Source organism: Melozone crissalis, unplaced genomic scaffold (genome assembly GCF_028551555.1).
Source record: "Melozone crissalis strain CALT ecotype California unplaced genomic scaffold, PUWL_Pcris_2 ptg000012l_1, whole genome shotgun sequence".
Taxonomy (NCBI): Eukaryota; Metazoa; Chordata; class Aves; order Passeriformes; family Passerellidae; genus Melozone; species Melozone crissalis.
In genome coordinates, this window is record NW_026535790.1 from 11549889 (window position 1) to 11568244 (window position 18356).

At 55.2% G+C, this 18356-nt stretch overlaps 1 protein-coding gene across 2 annotated transcripts in view; it reads left to right on the top strand.

The window, feature by feature from the left end:
• Positions 1-1044: 1044 nt before the first annotated feature.
• The window catches only part of ELFN1 (extracellular leucine rich repeat and fibronectin type III domain containing 1), a 102904-nt gene continuing 85592 nt past the window's right edge, over positions 1045-18356 (top strand). Inside the window, exon 1 of one of the 2 annotated variants that reach the window (XM_054270667.1) lies at positions 1045-1120. The gene's annotated coding sequence lies outside the window, so the exon portion shown is untranslated. Of the gene's footprint in view, positions 1121-3973; positions 4124-18356 lie in introns of those variants that run through there. The other variant, XM_054270666.1, reaches the window with a different exon arrangement.

The window sequence follows — 18356 nt, forward strand, 5'->3', positions numbered from 1 at the left end:
CATCACCTGGTGCTGCCCAGATTTGGCCCACGGAGGTTCAGGTTTTGTGTGAGGGGTGGGGTGGATGTCATGCACTCATGGGGACACACAGAGATGTTCACATAGAGACACAGACCCGTGTGTGTAAATACAGACACACTGACACACATAGACACACAGACACAGCCCGGACCCTGCACCCTCCCACTGCACAGGTACACCCCAACACACACTCACACACCCCGACACACAGACATACACACACCCCGACACACAGTCACACACCCCAACACACAGACACACACCCCAACACACACTCACACAGCCAACACGATCACCCCCGCACCCCCTCAGGGTGTCACCACACACACACACACACAAAGGCAGATGTCCCCACTCGGACACTCACACCTTCACAAGCCCTGCACACTCACAGCCCTGCTCTCACAAGGTGTCACTCGCACAGGCAGTGTCACACACATGCGAGTGACACAAATATAGTGTCGTGTACACACGGTGCCGCGCGGTGTCACACAGACAGTGTCACACACCCCGTGTCACACTCACAGTGTCACCCACAGCCCCCGGTGCCAGCCCGACTCTGCCGGCCGAGCCGTTTATGGCTCCGGGCCGTCACCGAGCCCCAGAGAGCTCTCCCGAAGCGATCCGTGCCGTGCCGAGCCGGAACCGAGCCGAGCCGGCCGTGCCGAGCCGTACCGGACCGTGCTAGGCCGTACCGAGCCGAGCCGTGCCGTGCCCCACCGCACCCCTGCCCCCGGCCCGCAGCGAGCCGAGCCGCGCCGTGCCCATCCCGTCCCAGGCGAGCCGCGTCGAGCCGAGCCGAGCCGTGCCGAGCCGTGCCGGCGGAGCCCCCCGGGCCTGGCAGCGCTGCCCGGCGCCGCCTGCACGGGCAGGGCTCTTCGCCTGACGCAGTGAGGAGCTGCAGCCCTTCTCTTCTCGGAGGCCGGGCTCCAGCGCTGGGATTTGCTCGGCTCCGGCTGCGTTTCCCTGCCCGCCTCCTGCCCCCGGCCCGCCCGCTCGGAAGGGCGCGGGGAGCCGCAGCCGCGGGTGCGTCCGCCGCCCGTCACCGCGCTTCGGGGCTGGGCGCGCCGCCGAGCGCCGGGAGCCGCCTCCGGAGCAGGTAAACGCGCCCGCGTCCCCCGCCGCAGCCCGGCCGGGCCCCCCGCGCCGCCCCCGAGCCCGAGCGGAGCCCCCCGCCCCGCTCCGCTCCGGCCCCGCGCCCGCTGCCGCCCCGCCGCGGCGCCCCGCGCCGCCCGCAGCCCCGCGCGGCCCCCGCTGGCCGTTCCGTGTCGCCAAACTTTTGGCGGCTGCAGCCCGGGCTGGGGCTCCGGAGGGAGGGGAGCGCGGGGCCGGCGGCGGGGGGAGCGGGGCGCCCTCCCCTCCGCGGGCGGGGAGTCCCCCGCCTCGGCCGGGGCTGCCCCGCTGTGCTCATCCCCGGGGCAGCGGGAGATCGGGAGCGGAGCCGCTCCGGGGCCGCGGAGCCGGGAACCCCTGCGGCCGCTCGGGCCGTGCTCCCTCCCCCGCCCAGGGGGGATCCCCACTTCGGGGTCTCCCTCCGAGCCGGAGCATCCCCCGGGGCCGTCCCTGCAACTGTTGCCTGCGGGGAGCTCCGGTGCTCCGGGGGCAGAGCCGGTGCCGCGGGCAGCAGCATCGCCGCGGGGGCAGGGGTCTGCCGCCCGGGTCGCCACAGCGCCGCACGGAGCGCTCGGACAGGGGGAGACCGTCCCCTCACCCCAAATAACCCTGGAGGCTGCGAACCTCGGGGTGGGAGCGGTGGCAGAGCCGCTCCCTGGCTCCGCTCCCCCCGCCCCCCCAATCCCTTCTGCCTTCCCACGCCGGCAGTTGGGACCTGCCTCCCCCCACACGCGCTCCCTCGGCGGCTATTTCTGTCCTCCTCGCCGAACGCGCCGCACATCGAGCTTTAATTAAAGAAAATTAGTGGAGGAGGGCGGGGGGGGGGTGTCCGTGCTCCGGAGAGGGGGACGGTCTCCGGGACGTCGCCGGGTGCGACTGCTGATGATCGGGGGAGGCGGGGGGCATGTGCCCGCCTGAGAGTTTGAGCCGCTTTCGCTTGGTTGGTTGTTGTATTTTTTTTTAGAAAAGGGTGGCGGTGGAGTGGAGGTGTGTGTGTGTGTATGGAGGGGGGGGGTGGTACGGACACACGACGACGCGGGAACGCGTTCCTTCCCGGAGGGTGTGTTGCAGTTTTAATTATAATGACAGATGTTGCCGTAAAGTTCCGTCTCGGTTCCTGAACACAAGCAGAGCGCGAAGCACCGGCAAACTCTCCCGTCGGACCGGGCACTCGCCCGTCGGACCGGGCACTCGCCCGTCGGCGCAGCCGAGTTGCCAAATAATTTTTTTGGTTGTGTTTTAAACGAGACTCGGCCGGGTCTGGGGGTGCTCAGGGCGGCGGCGGGGCGGTCCGTGGAACCCGGGGATGCCGGGGGATGCGGGCAGCCTCCGTTCCTTGGGCAGGATCCTTCCAACAGCCCAAACCCCGGCGGTCCCCAGTTCTCACCCCGCTCCATGTGGAGCGCGGCTGCTCGTCCCGTGCGCGGCGGGACCCTCCGGTGCCGGGGAGATGCCGGGGTGTCCCCCCGCAGTTCTTTCCTCCTCCAGCTCTCCCTGGACAGAATCCTCCGCTCATCCCTGCCTTTCCGGCTCGGGACCTGCGGTGCTGCCCACGTCCAGGCTGTGATTTGCAGCCCCGGGAAAGCCCCGCGGAGGGAGGGAGGGGACGGCGGGGACTGGCATCACCGGGCTCCCCCGGGGCAGAGCTGCCGCTCCCGCCTCCCCGGCCGGGGACTCGCCTCCTTCCTCCCGTCAGCTTCGAGCGTTCCGCCGCCGCTTCGCGCTGGATTAAATATTTAGAAGTTTGCAGCGGTGAATAAAGCGATCGTTAATAGAAATTGATGGCACCGATGCAAAGGGGGTGGCACCGGCGGCGGGAGCGGCGCGGCTCAACGGGAGCGGGCGGGGCGCTCCTGGGAAGGTTTTTAAGGGGTTTCACCCCAAGTTAAGGGTTTATCGCTCCGATGCTGTGGCAGCGCCAAAACCCGGGAGCTGCTCCTCACATTTCCGACGATGTCATTAAAAAGCATATTTTTCCGCCCTGCCTGCCTGGAAAGAATAACCCTCCGCTTTCGCAGAGACGAGGCAATCCGCTCGAATTTAGCACCTAAAATCTAAAATCCCTCGTCAGCACCTCCCGCCGTGCTGCCTGACACCGAGCAGGGCTCACACTCCTCCAGACCCTCCGGGTTTGCCATGGCAGCGGGGGTGCTGTCTGTAGAGACCGGGAGCGTGTCCCCAGCCCCCCGAAGTGCAGCGCTGGGCAGTGGCGGGGGGACCAGGCTGGGGCAGGGATGAAGTTTGCCCCATGAGCTGCAGGAGCGAGTCCCCGGGGTCGGGGCGGCCTCAGTAGGGAGGGGGGGGAAGGACACGGGGCTGGCGGGTGCCCGGTGAGCCCCGGCCCCGCACACCCCGCTCCGAGCTGGGGCAGCGCTCCGGGCAGCGCCGGGGATGGGGCAGCGCTCGGGCAGCGGGATGCGGTCCTGGCGCGGGTGCGGAGGCAGCGGGAGAGGGGAAGGAAAGACGAGCTGGAATAGGACGGAGGGGCGAGCAGAGAGGGAGAGAAAGGGCGAGGGTTGCCCGGGGAGCGGCCGGGAGTGCGGGCCCTCTCCGCAGAGCCGCTGTTCAGTGGGAGCCAGCGGCGATGGGCAGCGGCTCGCCGTGGGGATGGGCAGGGCGGAAAGCCGTGGGGCCGAGCTGCTCCGGGTGCCAGAGACAGTGTGTACCCAGCAGGGCGGGTCGGTGCCGTGCCCACGCCCGCCCACGCCCCTCGCCCCGGCCCGGTGCTGCCCACGCGTGTCCCAGCCCGGCCGCCGCTCCGGGCCGGGGCAGCGCCGCTCTGTGACAACAGAAAGTGGCTGGAAAGGGGCGAGGCGTCACACGGTCTGCCTCCGGGAGGCAGGGAAAGGCTGAGGGACCGATGGGAAGGCATGAATGAATGAATCTCCATAAAGAGCCCCAAGCAGCAGGGAGAGGGAGAGAGGAGGAGGAAGGAGAGGAGGAGGAAGAGCCGGAGCAGGGCAGGCAGCAGCAGACGTGACGCCGGCAGGTAAGGGGGTGCCGGTGCAGCACGGCCGTGCCCGGGATGGCAGATTGGGGGGCACAGCCAAAGGGGGACAGGAGCTGCCGGGATCCTGCATGGGTTTGGGTATTATTTTTTTTTTTTAGGAAGCATGTTTTCCTCCTGACTCCTTGCAAAATGTGGAGTCTCTAAACTTCCTAGGACTCCTTTCCTCCCCCGGTACCGCCGCCCCGAGCCCGCCGGCTGTGGAGGGTTCCGGGCAGGGCAGCGGCTCCGCACCGGGGCAGCCCCGAGCCGGGCCAGCCTGCCCGGTGCCAACGCCGCTCGGCCGGGCGTCTGGAGTTACCTTGCCGGGGATGTGCAGCTTCTGCCGCGGCCCCTTTGCTTTCGGGGCTCAGCGGGGAGCTCCTCTGCCCCCGGTCTGCATCCCCCTTCGGCGCTCCGTCCCTGCCGCGGTTACATAAGGCAGAGGAGCCGGGAGCCAGCGCTGCCGCGGGCCGGATCACCGGGATCGCACCCAGGGATGCCCAGAGCCGAGCTCAGCCTTGCCCGGCTGCTCGCCATCCTCGCTCGACCCTGCCCCGCTGCCCGCGCTGAGCCACCCGCTGCCTGTCCCTGCTCGCTGTGCGGCACAGGTACCCCTATACACACACAGACACCCTGCCCTGCCCTGCCCTGCCCTGCCCTGCCCTTGGCTCTCCCGCACTAACGCCGCTGAAATGCCCGTCCCGGCGAGCAGCCTGGCTCCCGCAGACGGGCCCATGCCAGGGCGATGCACTCTGGAAGTGTTTGCACACAAACACAGCGCTGCAGGCAGCACACGGGGCACGCTCCCGCACACACGTGGGCCGGTGCTCAGCCGGGGCCGGTGATGCTCGATCGGGGTCGGTGATGCTCGCCCGGGGTTGGTGATGCTCGATCAGGGCCGGTGATGCTCGCCCGGGGTTGGTGATGCTCACCCGGGGCTAGTGGTGCCCACCCGGGGCTGGTGATGCTCGCCCGGGTTCGGAGATGCTCGCAAGGGGCCGGTGCTCGCCACTGGCGGCTCAGGGCCGGTGGGTGCTCTCGTCGTGCCGGTTCCCAGCCCGGGCAGGCGCTGGGAGCTCTGCCGGGAGCGCTGCAGGCCTGGCAGGGCAGCCCTGGCTGGCTGCGGTGGGCAGCTCTGCTCTGCGGCTGCCCGCAGCCTCCCCCTGCCTGACCGAGGTGCTCCGAGCAGGGATCAATAATGCCTTTCTGATTGGCTTCTGTTCCCCATTCAAAGTCACTGCATTAGGGCTTGATTTTTCTCCCCTTTGACTCCTGGCCAGATTAGATTGTGAATTTGGCTGATTTCAAGCTGCTGGGGGAGGGAAGAATCATACAGCGAGCGAGAGAGAACTGAAATATCCTACAGGATCCCCTGGAGGGGAGAGAAATCAGGTCTAGATAAGAGCTTGTTCTCCCTGTCTGGCTAATGCCTCCCTGTTTGATGATCAGAAAACACAAGATCTAACCTCTCACCAGGATGCTTAGCTGTGAAAGGTCAGGCTTTTGGCTTGTTCTATGTGCAAGGTTTGTTACTGTGAGCTGTGGATTGTGCATTCCAGTTCTCCTGTCTGTGCCAAACACAGGAGTGCACGATGCATGCAAACAGAAGGACGTGGTCAGCTGAGCTCTGGGTGTAGAGCTGAGGTTGGAGGAACTGTGATGGGGACAGGACACGAGGTCCATGCCCTGGAGAGCCCAGAGCTGTCCCATTTGTTTGTCAAGTCTCAGCCCCATCCTTGGGCAGTTTTTTCCAATACTTATTTCTCCATGTATGTGCTGGGGATAAGTGAGTGGATTGTGTCAGTGAAGCCTTGCATTCCAGAGGGACACAGAAAGCAGCACCCAGGCGTGCTGGCGGGGGTGCTTGACCCTGCTGGCTGCTCCAGGACCAGGATTTCATGCTGAGAAAAGCCCCAGCAGCACAGCCTCACCTGCAGCATCCCAGCTGCCAGCACATTCTGTGAATTGACGTTAGCTCCAGGTAAAGCAAAAGCCTGGGATTATGTGGTTTTTCAGCAAAGGGCACTGGGAAGTGTGGTGGAGCAGAGGCACTTGTGAAGGAGCTGTTCTGGGCAGTGAGGAGCCTCAGGAGGAGAGGATGTGGGGCTGGGGGCTTGCTGCAGGTCAGCTGTGCTGTTCTGGGCAGTGGGGAGGCTGCTGTGGAGTCACCAACAAGGCTGGGAGTGCAGGGCTGAGGAGATGGGAAGCTGCTGAGGAGGTTGTGAAGGAGGAATGAGCAAGGAGCACAGCCCTGAGCAGTGCTTGGCATGATTTTGTGCAGCTGCTGGAATTTCTTGGTGCTGCAAACTCAGGGCTTGGGGAGGGTTGGAGTGAGCCCAATGTCTGGACAGCCTTGGAGTGGAGTGTCTGGGTGTGAGGAGATGGAGATGTGATGGCCAGCAGTAATCTGGGCCCAGAGGAGGGTGATGAGGAGAAGAGGAGCTGTGTGGAACTGGATGGGACAGTATGGAGTCATATACTGCCCAAACTGTGGGTGAGGAGGGAGGCAGAGCTGTGAAAGCAGCAGGTCTGTGAGGACCTTGGGGTGAAGGGGCTGGGGACCCTGAGCCTTGGCCCAGGGTGTAGAGCAGTGCCAGGGGCTCGGTGGGGAAAAAGAGTACAAAGGATGAAATGATTTGTGTGGTGTTACTTGGCTGCTGGAGTGGGGAGTGTGTGTACCCAGCACGAGGGTAATTACATCTCTGTAATAGGAGCAAACAATAATCAATATCAAAGAAAGCAGTTGGGGGAGTTGGCTCCAGGTGAGGGGACCTGGAGCCTCCATGCGCCACGAGGAGCTGGGGCAGGAGGCTCTGGGGGAGGTGGCACTGGGGTGCAGGCGGTTTAGGAGCCTGGGTAAGGAAGCTGGGGAGGTGGAGATGGGAGTTGGTGTGGTTATGGCAGGAGCCTGTGAGAAAGCTGCGTGTTTAAAAAACCACCTCAATAACCAAACGCAAAATGCCTATCAGTCAGGGGCAGGCTGAAATCTGTTGCTTGGGCTTGGCCTGGGCACTATTGGGTCTGGTCCCCTGTGCAATGTGAGGCTCAAGGTACAGTTACAGATGGCCCAGTGGCTGTAGAACCAGTGCTCATGAGGAAAGCCCTCAGCTGATGGAGGTGTGGACAGCTCCCTCAGGGAGCAGAGCATCCCATCTGTGCCCTGAGAGCTCCTTGTCCTCTCTGGGCACTGATGAGGCAGAAATGGTGCCAGGGCTGTGACCTCTGCTCCTGCTGGGTGGGTCCTGCCCCTCTTGGGGACCAAACCATCCGGGGTTTGTTCTAACACACACATTTGATGTGTTCAGGGCTCCCACAAAAGCCAAATGACCACAATTCTGCTGGTTTCCCCTACCCCTCTCTCTTCTGTGCTTAGAGGGAGTCAGTGGGAAAATCTCCAAGCTCTGGTTTTTTTTCTTTCCTATTCCAGCATTTCTTTATGAGCTGGACAAGGGTAATCTCTGAACTCATTCGTATTTTTAAATCTGCAGGAATAAGTGTATGGAAATGTATGTGTTTTACTGTATCAGCTGCTATCAGCTTTTAACTTTATTACAGTAAGTGCAGAGTTTTCATGGGCCAAACTCATTCATTGGATTTAATGGAGTTAAACTGCAGGCAGATTTGGCTACTTGTTTGTGTATATCTTTGTAAAATGGACAGGCAGAGATCATAAAATTTTATACTCTCTGTGGCATCTTATAGGGAAAAGTCTTCCAATATGTTTTATAAACAGCATGCATATTTTGCTACAGTGTATGCTCATACCTAACACAAGGCACTTTAGTGCTGCTTTTATTTTTCCGTTTCCCAGAGCCATATGTACATCTGTGAACTTGGATTTGCCTGCATTATTTTTCTTGCTCCTTTCCTTAAAAGACTCTTTAGCAGTTTTAAACAATTTAACTGGATTTCTTTCTTTTTTTTGGTATATTTGTATCTCTTCCTAGAAATGGTAATAAGAACTCTAACCCTTGCTCTGAAGGGCTCAAAATGAGGAGATAATAATGTTTGTAAAGCCTCTTGCTAAATACCCAAAGCTCCCCTAAACCATCCCAGCTGCAAATGCATGATCTCAGGACGTTTCACAGGTACTGTGATACATTTGAGGGGCTGACTTTCCCCCCCCTTTCCCCTGAGATACTGTTTTGTTCTATTTTCACGATGTGATGATATTGGTTTCTTGACCTATTCTGGGCTGGGTTTATATCCTGCATGTGCAGGGCCTTTCCCAGTGTAACATGAAGCAAACTGACACTTGAAGCTGTAGAAAAAATGTATTTCTAGGAGATGGATTTATTTTCTAATGAGGTATTTGATGTTTTTCCAGGCTCTAAACAAATTAGACCCAGATCTGTGGCTGCAGGGCATTGGGAGGGGAAGTGGTTGATGAGCTGAGCTAATTAATTGCACTTACTTATGACTTATCAAATGGTGATCACCACCCCATATGGAGCACTTGAGTGTGTGGAATTGAGGAGAGAGGATATTGATATGTGGGATAAATGTAAAGCAGTGGTCAATGGCAAGGACAGAAATAAATCTGGAGATTCGGGTGACATTAAAATAAATTGTGGGTAGTGAGGTATGAGAGAGACTTAATGTCAAAGGAACCCTACAATGTATTTATATTCCCACTCAGGATTTGCTGGGGTTTCTAAATAATGCATTAATTCAATTACACATTCTTAATTAGTGTTTTCTCAAATTGGAGCAACATCATTAATTTACTGCGTCATATTTTTATTTTGCTGGTGTGGTGAGTTTCATTTTTGACTCTTTCCCCTCTCTGCTTTGTGAGACTCGTAACACTCAGCTGTGATGCTCATGCACAAACTGCAGCTTCTTTGGGAATACCAGATTTCTGAATTATGATTTTTAAAATATTTTTTTTACACTGACAGGCTGCACAGCACTGACCTGACCCCGTAATAGGAGGAAGAGGGAGAAAAAGAGCCCAGATCTGAAGCAGCTCCTTTTGAATGCTGAGCAGCATCTGTTCTCCGTAGAGCAGGGCGATCTGCAGCATGCTGGGGCAGGATTAGGCCCTTTGGGCTCCCCAAAATGGGATTATTTGATTTTTTTCCCCTCTCTGGACACTCCTGGTGCTTGCAGGGATGGGTGCTCCCTGTCCCTCTGGGGTGAGCGCGACACATGGGGCTGCTCCTCCCTGGCACTGGTAGGGATGGGGGGCACGGGGAGCTGTGTGCCATTCTTGTGGGTTGTCTGCCATCCTGTGGGGCTTGTCTGCCTGCTTCTGCATGGGAAAGGTTGAGGGAGAGCCCCTTTGCTGCTGTGCCCCTCGCTGCTCTGTCTGCAGGGAGGGTGTGCTCCCGAGAGCTGCTCTCGGGTGTTTGTTCTTGGGCAGCTCCTGGAAAGCAGCGCTGGGTCAGTGGCACACGGGCAGCTGGGGGCTGGTGCCAGGGCTCTGGGCCTTGCCACGAGCCAGGCTTGGGGTCAGCATTATGAAACAAATGTGTTACCTGGTTTATTGAAGTTGTGGGATGGTAACTGATCAGGGAGACCAAGGCAAGCCAGGACTGCTCGCTCCAAGCGACGCCTTCCAGACCAACACTTGTCCAACTTCACACTTTGGGTTTTTCTACCTGCCACCCCATTTCTTCCTTTTAATTTTTGTTCCTGGCTTTGCTCCTGTTCCCCACCCTCTGCCCACACTGTGCTGTGGCTCGGAGGCGAGGGAGCAGCCTCCAAAGGCCCATTCATCACCGCCTGCTCGCCAGGCACCGGCAGCCGCCGCTCCATTGATTGACTGCGGCGCGCAGTGAATTTAAAATCATTACGCTCCTGAGACAGCTTTTAAATATGAGCAAAATCAAGTCTGTGAAGAAGCTCTTGTGGAAAGGGTGTCTCCAGCCAGGGAATTCCATATGGCACCGGGGGCTGTTTGGATCCAGAGGAGATTCTGCTGCTCTGGACCTCACGGGTTTCCTTGTGCGAGCCCGGACCACTTCGTGCTGGTGTGATGAGAGTGGGCAGGCAGCTGCTGGTGGGGAATTAAGTAGAAATATTTCACTGTAGAAAACACTATTGTGTAAAGCCATCCATCTGCTGCCTGTCTCATGCTTTGCATGAATTAATGAGCTGATTGATTAGGAGAACCTTGCAGCAGCCGGGCGAGGGAAATGATTCCTGTTCTCATGTTACAGGTGCAGGGAGCTCAGAGGTGAACAGGTTAAGATTAAGGTTTCCAAGTTGGGTTAGATTTTTTTGCCGTTAGTGAAGGCTAGAGTTGAGACATTTGTCTGTCTTGTTTTACTGATTGATCAGTCTGAGTTTTTGGATGTTTTTTGCCTTCAGGAGTAGTTGTGAGAGCTTGCTGTGGCTGCCACTCAGCCCCGGACAGTCTCTCTCAGGATCTGCTCTTCCAGTTTGTGGCAAAACAGCAAAGTCTGCTGCAGCTCTTGGCTGTGGTGTTTGCAACCAACTGTCTCCTTTTTTTCTATTGAGAAAGATAAACTCACAATTTCTTACAGCATTGGATGTTTAACACACTCTCCTCTTGCTCCGCAGCCTTTACCAGTCACAGCTTTCTGTAAGCACCCCCCAATTCCTCACAGTATCTCTCCTGGCCACCTGCAGCTGGCAGAGGCAGGTAACTGATGGCTGATGTATGGAGCATCCCTCTCCTCCATGCTACAATGAGTGCAGCTTTTCAGGAATGGAGCATTGAGCAAATGTCACTCCACAGCCCCAAAAATCTATCAAAGGAAATGACAGTGGCTGTAAGCATTAATCATCCCGTATCATCAAAATAAAGTTGTTGCAATGGAGAATTGTCAAAGGATAAATGTCTTGACTTCAGCTCAGTGCTGGTTCCTTTAATGCTGGTGGCTCACCAAGCAGGAGATGGTAGTTGTGTGGCCCAGGGACTTTATTAATTAACCCTTTCCTCTCCAGGATAAACAATTGTTCAGTCTAGTTACCAGAAAAAGGCCTGGGACACTTGAGAAGTTGAAGTAGTTTCTTTTCGTCATTGTGCTGAGAAATTTGTGCCTGGCCTGGAGTAAAAGCAGGGGTGTGTAGAGCAGAACTGTAGGGGCACTTCCCACTCACCCTTCTGAGCTCTCACTGCCCCCCAAAAGAAGGGTAGGTTTGTTAAAGTAATGCAAAAAAGTAGTGATTAAAAAAAGGTATTAAACATCTGATTTGCAGTGTAAAAATACCTGTTTCTGCTTTACTCCTGCCAAAGGACGGGGCTGGAAACCAAACCCTGTAACCCTGGTGGTGATCTCACCTGCTCAGGGTGAAGCAGGTACAAAGGCTGATGTGGGCAGACATCAGGAGTGTGGCAGACACAGCTCCCATCAGGAGCAGTGGGGTGAGGGATGGGAGTGTGGCAGACACAGCTCCCATCAGCAGCAGTGGGGTGAGGGATGGGAGTGTGGCAGACACAGCTCCCATCAGCAGCAGTGGGGTGAGGGATGGGAGTGTGGCAGACACAGCTCCCATCAGCAGCAGTGGGGTGAGGGATGCACTGCTGGTGGATTGACTCCTGGGGGTGAGGGATGCACTGGAGCAATGTCACTTCCAGTGTTCTCCTGGGGAAAGGTGGTGCTGAACAATGAATTGCAAAGTCTGGTGTGCAGCCCAAGGGGGATGGAGAGCTGCTGGAAATCTCTTTGTGTTTAAAATCTGGGTGTTCAAGCCAGTCTCTTGTGTTTTCTGGCACCATTGAGCTTCTGTGCTGCTTGGGTCTGAGCCTCTGTCCCCTGGGGCTGCAGGGACCTGGCCCAGGCTGTGCTTTGCCAGCTCTGCAGCAGAGCAGGGCACTGAGAGGGCAATGGAGAGCAGCTCTGCCTGTGCCCAGCTGTGCTGGAAATGAGGGGTGCACACAGACGGGATGGGGATTCATACCTTGCTGAGCCCCTCTGGTGCTGCTCCCCTGTCCTGGCTCCTTTTTTACATTGCCCATGGAAATGCTGAAGCCTGGGCTCAGGAATAATGCAACTGCTTCTGGAGATCATCTACCACAGAGGAGCAAGGGGAAAACTTCAATAAATCAACACGTTTCACCCTCTGTCCCAGTTCACAAAGGAGCAGAAATTGGGCTGTGGAGTTTGTGTAACTGCTTCATGTGTAAAGGAAAAAGGAGAAATAAATTGGTGGGATGAGATTCTTAAAGCTTCATTAGAGACCATATATTCATTTAGGTTGGAAAATAGCCTAAAAGACAAAGTCCAGCCATAATGCTTCCAAGCAAAGTGAACATCATGGCCCCATCTAAGTTCAGAGAAGTTTGTCTCATTGTTTACTGTGTGGGTCAGTTTGTTAATCTTGAGCTTCACTTATGGACTTGATGATATTGAAAATATTTCCCAATGTAAATGATTCTGTGATTCTCCAGCTGTTTTGCAGAAAAGTCCTCTTCTACATTAAAATTCTTTCCAGTTGTGGACTAGCTTGTAGGTTCTCTAATACCACACTGGCTTTAAGCAAAACCCCCAAACTTTCTGCATGACTTTCCCCCCTCTCTGTCAATAAAGAATGGATGATTCATGTTATGATTTTTTTTGTCCATTCCAGTCTCAGTCTTAACAAAACAGCCGTAAAACAGCATGAGCTTGTATAGCCCTTAGGACAGCACACTCTCTTTTGCACTGGAACTCTAATTTGTGGGAGTAAACAGAATAACACCCTTCATTTTAATGAGGCTGGCTTGGGAATTAGGTGTGTGTCACATATTGATCTTGCTTTTTCTCCCTATTTATTTTGAAAAGCTGTTGTTTATTTTCAGCAGGTGAAATCTGAAGTGCTGTTGCAGATGCTGACTTATTCTGTGGTTTAGATTGCAAGCAGCTCCTCGGAGCCAGGGCCTGTGGGGTCCTGGGAGGTGCTGAGTTACAGGTAACCTGTCCTGCACACAGCTTGTAGAGAGCCAGGCATGGGCACCAGATGGGAAATGACCTCCCGAGCTGGTCAGGTTGCCTGTGACCATCTGAGAGCCCCTTATCTCACCAGAATGATATCCAGAGCTGCATTCAGTGGGTAAGCCTGGAAGGGAAGGGACATGCCCAGGGTTATCTGGGGTGTCAGAACCAGAGCCTTGCTGGGTCCAGGTCCCCCAACACCTGCTTCTGCACAACCCACAAGACTTCCTCGCTTTCTTTGTCCTTAGTTTTGCAGCGCAAGGAAATTTTTGTTTAATTTTAAATGTTCTCCTAAATCTCGGTGACGGCGGATTGACGTAAGCGTGTGCTGGATCAGGGCCTGTTCTCTAATGCATATGGATGTGGACACAGCTGTAAGTAAGCCTTCTCCATCTCCTTCTGCAGGGAAGGGAGACATCTTCCCTCCCTGCCCATGGGTGTGCCCCCTTGCAGGGGGATGGAATATAAGAAAATAAAGATGGTGTAGAAAGTAATCTCACCCCTAAGGAGTTGCAGCTGGGCAAATTATCAAAGATCAGGAACAGGCCTGACTTTAACAGGCCGCAGCTGTAAGCAATGAGAAGAAAAGTGCTATAAAAGAGTGGGGTGGTTGGGTGAGAAGGGAGCTGGAGTCAGTTGAAGAAGAGTCAGTGCTCTGAGGAGTTGTCCATGAGAAACACCAAGGAGATATGAAACTTTTGTGATAAGGAGACAACAGTATGGAACCCCTGCAGTAAGATCAAAACACCCTCTCTCCCCTTGCTCCAGGGACACCTTGGAGGGTGTCCCGCCCTCCAAGGAGCACATGGGGGTGAATCCATGTGAGAACTGAATTCACTGACCCCTCCATGTGAGGACATGGGGGTGAATTTGGGCAGAATGGCTGGTTGCTTGCTCAGCCATTGTCCATCAGGGTTCCTGGTGCAGCCTCCTGGGATGCATGGCAGCAGGGAGAAAGCCTCTGTGTTGTGGTTACCTCTTCCTTGCACCACACAAGCTGGGAAATTCCTCCAAGCCTGATGCTCTTGAAGGTTTTGGGTGCTATATCAGCACATCAGCAGCAACACTGCATGTTGGCCATGTCTTGTCTGACAGCTTGCCCAGGGTTTTGCTTCTGCTTTGTCACCAGCAGCCAAAATGTGGCTGCTGCCTTGGGGTGGGAGCACAAACACGCTGGGTGAGATGGCAAGGCAGGTTGTGTTCATCCCAGCTGGCCAAACACAGGCTGGAAAGCCCAGGCTCTGCTTCTCTTCATGTGTGACATCCCCTCAGTCACACCATGGCCCATGTGCTTGCTCTAGAGAGCACAAGCTGCTTCCTCATCCCACTGCAACATCCAAGGGGGCTCCATCCATTTACCAGCATGGTTTGTGGATTGTGCCCAGGAAGCTCCTGAATCCATCTGGATGCAGCCTGATGAAACTGTGGGGAGAATATTAAAGGAAAAAAAGGTGGAGAGAGAGAGAGAAAGTCAGCTCAAGTCTGTTTATGGCGATTCCATCTTATTTAAAAAGGATAGCAAAGTATAAACCATTTAAATATTTCATCTGCAGAAGAGCCCTGAATGAGTTTGTACCACATGTGCGTGTGTGGTGAATGAGTGGGGGTGGCACCAGCCCTGCTCAGGCCCATGTGCATGTGGGGGAAGTGGTGATGTTGTTTAGAGTTTTTTTACTTAAAAAGAAAATTCTTATTTTATTCTTGGTGAAAGTTATCGCTGTCCTAACAGGTTGGGTCTATCTGGAGTCAAGGGCCTTATCCTGCTCCTTGGTGCTTTCTGCCTGCTGGGTGCCTGGAGGATGCTCAAAATAGCCCCAAATCAGAGCTCTGCCTGCCCAACCTTGTGGAGAGTCACGAGGTCACTGGTGTAACTGGGAGGAGAATTTGTCCTTCTGGCTTTAAAAATAGCTGTGTTTTCTTTAATGGCATTTTCCTTGGGGCAGCCAGGAGCTTGCAGGAGTGCACAGCCCAGTTGAGGTGCCAGGACACCCCAGCTAATCCCATTTCTAAACCATATTTGTCTCTAAAAATGAACCAAACCAAGCTGGATTTCTTCTTCCTTCCAAAATTTTTTATTTGACTGGCTTCCTAGAGCCAGATTGATGATATTTCCTCTGTGAAAAATGCTCTCTGGTATAACTAAATAGGATTGTGTAATCTCCAGCAGCTGAAGTGTTTAGTTAGGGTCCATGGGTGGGGTTTTTTTCATCCCAGCTGTGTCTGCCCTCACCCAAGTGTGGGGTTTCTAGTGATGAGTGATTTGGGGCTTATCTCTGGGAAGTGCTGTGAATGCCAGACCCGTGCTTACACCAGGAGAGGGAAATGCATGAATTTTTCCACATCAGTAGGAGCTGGAGATTTTGCTAAAGGTGTCTCCAGCTGCAAGGAGCGAGATAGGGCTCTGCTGGAGAGCTCTGGAGAGGCAGAACTGAGTAGGAAATTTAAATGTGGATTTAATGCCTCAGAAAGCCATCTGCAAGGGAAGGTGCAGGTGCTGCCTGGCTGCTGGCCATGCAACAGGTCACTGGGGCTGGCTGCTTGTGAGGCTGCTGAGGCACAGGTGAGGTGTTTAATCTGACTTGGGAGATGTTCATTAGGGAGCCCAAGGCCAGGGATGTCCCTGGGAGTGCTCTCCATGCACTGCTTGCATGGGGTCTGGCTGGATCAGCTGCTGGTGCTGCTGTTTTTAAATGGAGAAGCTGCATTAAACGTTGTCATGACCTGGGATGCAGATGGACAGACTGACCACAACCAGGGCAGGATGATTGGGATGCAGTTGCCTTCCAAATTCCAGCCTCTGCATGCTGAAGGAAAAGGAAAAGCAATGAGTACAGTCTGTTTGTTGCCCTGTTGGATGGTGAGGCAGTGGCTGAACCTCTCAGCTGGCCCTACACAGCATTTTCGTGGAGTTGTAGGGTGCCTTGGTTAAACCCCAGCTCTGTATGGAAACGGGTCTGAGACCTGCACCTCCTCCTGCTGCTCATTCCATTTCGGCACAGAGGCTGTGCTGGGTGTCCAGGGCAGGTGTGTGCAGGCAAACCCACGCTGGGAAGGATGGATGTGGATAGTCCTGTAAGCCTTTTCCATCTCCTGGCTTCTGCTGGGAAGGAAGAGAAAAGGGTGTGTTCCCTCTCCCCTTGCACCAAGGGCAGCAGCTGTGGGTGCCCTGGCGTCCAAGGGGGACATGGGGGTGAATTTGGGCAGAGTGGCTGCTTACTTGGCTCAGTCATTGTCCACCAGGGCTCCTGGTGAGGGCTCTGTGTGTGTGTGTGCAGCCTCCAGGGAGGGAGCATCACCTCTGCCCTGCTCAGAGCCATCTGTGCTCACCCCACCACAGCAGGGGGGGTGGTCAGGGTGCAGCACTGCCCTGTTTGGGGGTCCTGCAGCCCCCTGTGCCCCCAGCCTTGCCTTGCTGCTGCCCTGAGCATCACATCAGCCTTGCCCCTGGCCGTGCCCCCTCCTCACACCCACCCTGGGGTTTTGTTGCCCAGCACTGTAGCTGATGTCAATTTGTAAAACAATACTTCAGCATTGCCCAGTGAAAACACAGACAGCATTGTACAGCTGGGAGCAACATTGATTGAAGTGATATTTAATCCAAGGAAAATACATGATACATAGTCTAGGATTCCTCGCTTATCCATCATATAATGCAGTTCGTGGGGATTAAATATCCCTCCTGTAAAGTTGGTTGAGATCAGTGTTGTTATTTGTTTTGCAAATGATCCTGACAGTGGTGCTGAGAGCTATTGATTATCAATGGTTCTTTAAAAATTACTATTGTACTGCAAATTACAAACCTTGGGGGGATCCAGTTATATGATAATGGAAAGGCATTGGTGTGTAATGACACATGCATCATAACAAATTTGCTCTGGCTATATAATGGAGATTGAAAGGGACATGATTTATGACCAACAGGATTAGCTGTTTGCCATGATACATCTGAGGTAAAATGACAACTGCCTAGTTGTTCATTGTGGCAAGAAGTTCTGATGATTAGAACACTTTAGAAATAAATGAAGGAAAACAAATAAAAGCAAAATCTCCTCTACCTTTAGATTTTAAGTACGTAAACTGCTCTTCTAATTAATAAATAGCAAAAATCCCTCCATCACTCTCCCAGGAGCGTCCACAAAGCCCTGCACAGGTGCAAACCAAGGCTGCCAGTCCTGGTGGAGCTCCTGGGTTTGCCTGGAAAGCCTTCAGAGCTTCTGGCCGTGGCTGTGATGGAAGGGCAAGCAAGATCCCTGAGTCTGCTGGGAATTTCAATGCGTGTGTGCCCTTGAAGGCAGTGGAGGACACTCGTGTTGAGTTGTGTGCTCTCGTTCCTGATGATGAATGCCTGATAACACAACTGCTTGTCTTCCAGGCTCTCCTGGTGTTTCCCAGCTCCCTAGATGAGAATTGAATGCTTGATGTGTTTGAGTGCAGCCCGAGGGCTGCTCCAGCCTGTGGTGGCTTTAGCAGTGTCACAGGAGCCTTTGGCAGAGCTGGGTGCTGTGACCTTGCCCTCCCACCCTTGGGTGGCACAGAGGGCTGGTGGGAGGGTTTGGCACTCAGGAAGGCGTGTGGTGTGAAGGTTAACTCCTGTGACCATCCTGTGCTCTGGGTGTGCTGCAAACACCAAATGCCAGCAATGCAAACAAACATTTTCCTCAACACCCAGCTGAACCCACAGACAGCAGTGCCTGGGTCTGTGCTGCTGGGTTGACATGCTCAGATAGAGCATGAGTATCCAGAGGAGAGAGTATCCAGAGTATCCAGAGGAGCTGCAGTTTCAGGATTGTGGAGGAAGGTGAACCAGGAGGGGAGGACTCTGGGACTGTGCAGCTCAGTTTCTTTTTTGAAGCAGGACTTTTGCCAGTCTCAGGTTGATGTTGACTGTGTCTGGACAAGTCTCAGAACTCCTCCCAGGGTGGATATGGGGGGTGGGCTGCCTGCTCAGTCCCTGCCTTCAGGGGGAGCAGAGGTATTTGGGGTGCAGCTCAAGGGCTTCATCCTGTGGCTGCAGACCCAGTGTGAGATCCTCTGGCACTTCAGAAAGGAGGAGGAGCGAGGACCTGAGCTGGAGAAGTTGTGGGGCGTGGGGAAAGGGCTGGGTTTGGCTGTTTGTTCCTCTGCTTTGTCACTCCCAGCTGAAGCTGGGTCAGGGCACAGAGCTGGACAGGAGATGCCCTTACCCAGAGCGTGCCTGACCCCTGCACAGATGGGCACAGACATGGATGTGCTCAGGAATGATGTTTGCCCCACCATTACCTTTGTGGATGACCTGACCTGATGTCTCTGATCCAGGCCCTCCTGGGTGGGAGGGCTCTCTTGCAGGAGCTCTTTGATTAGCAAACACT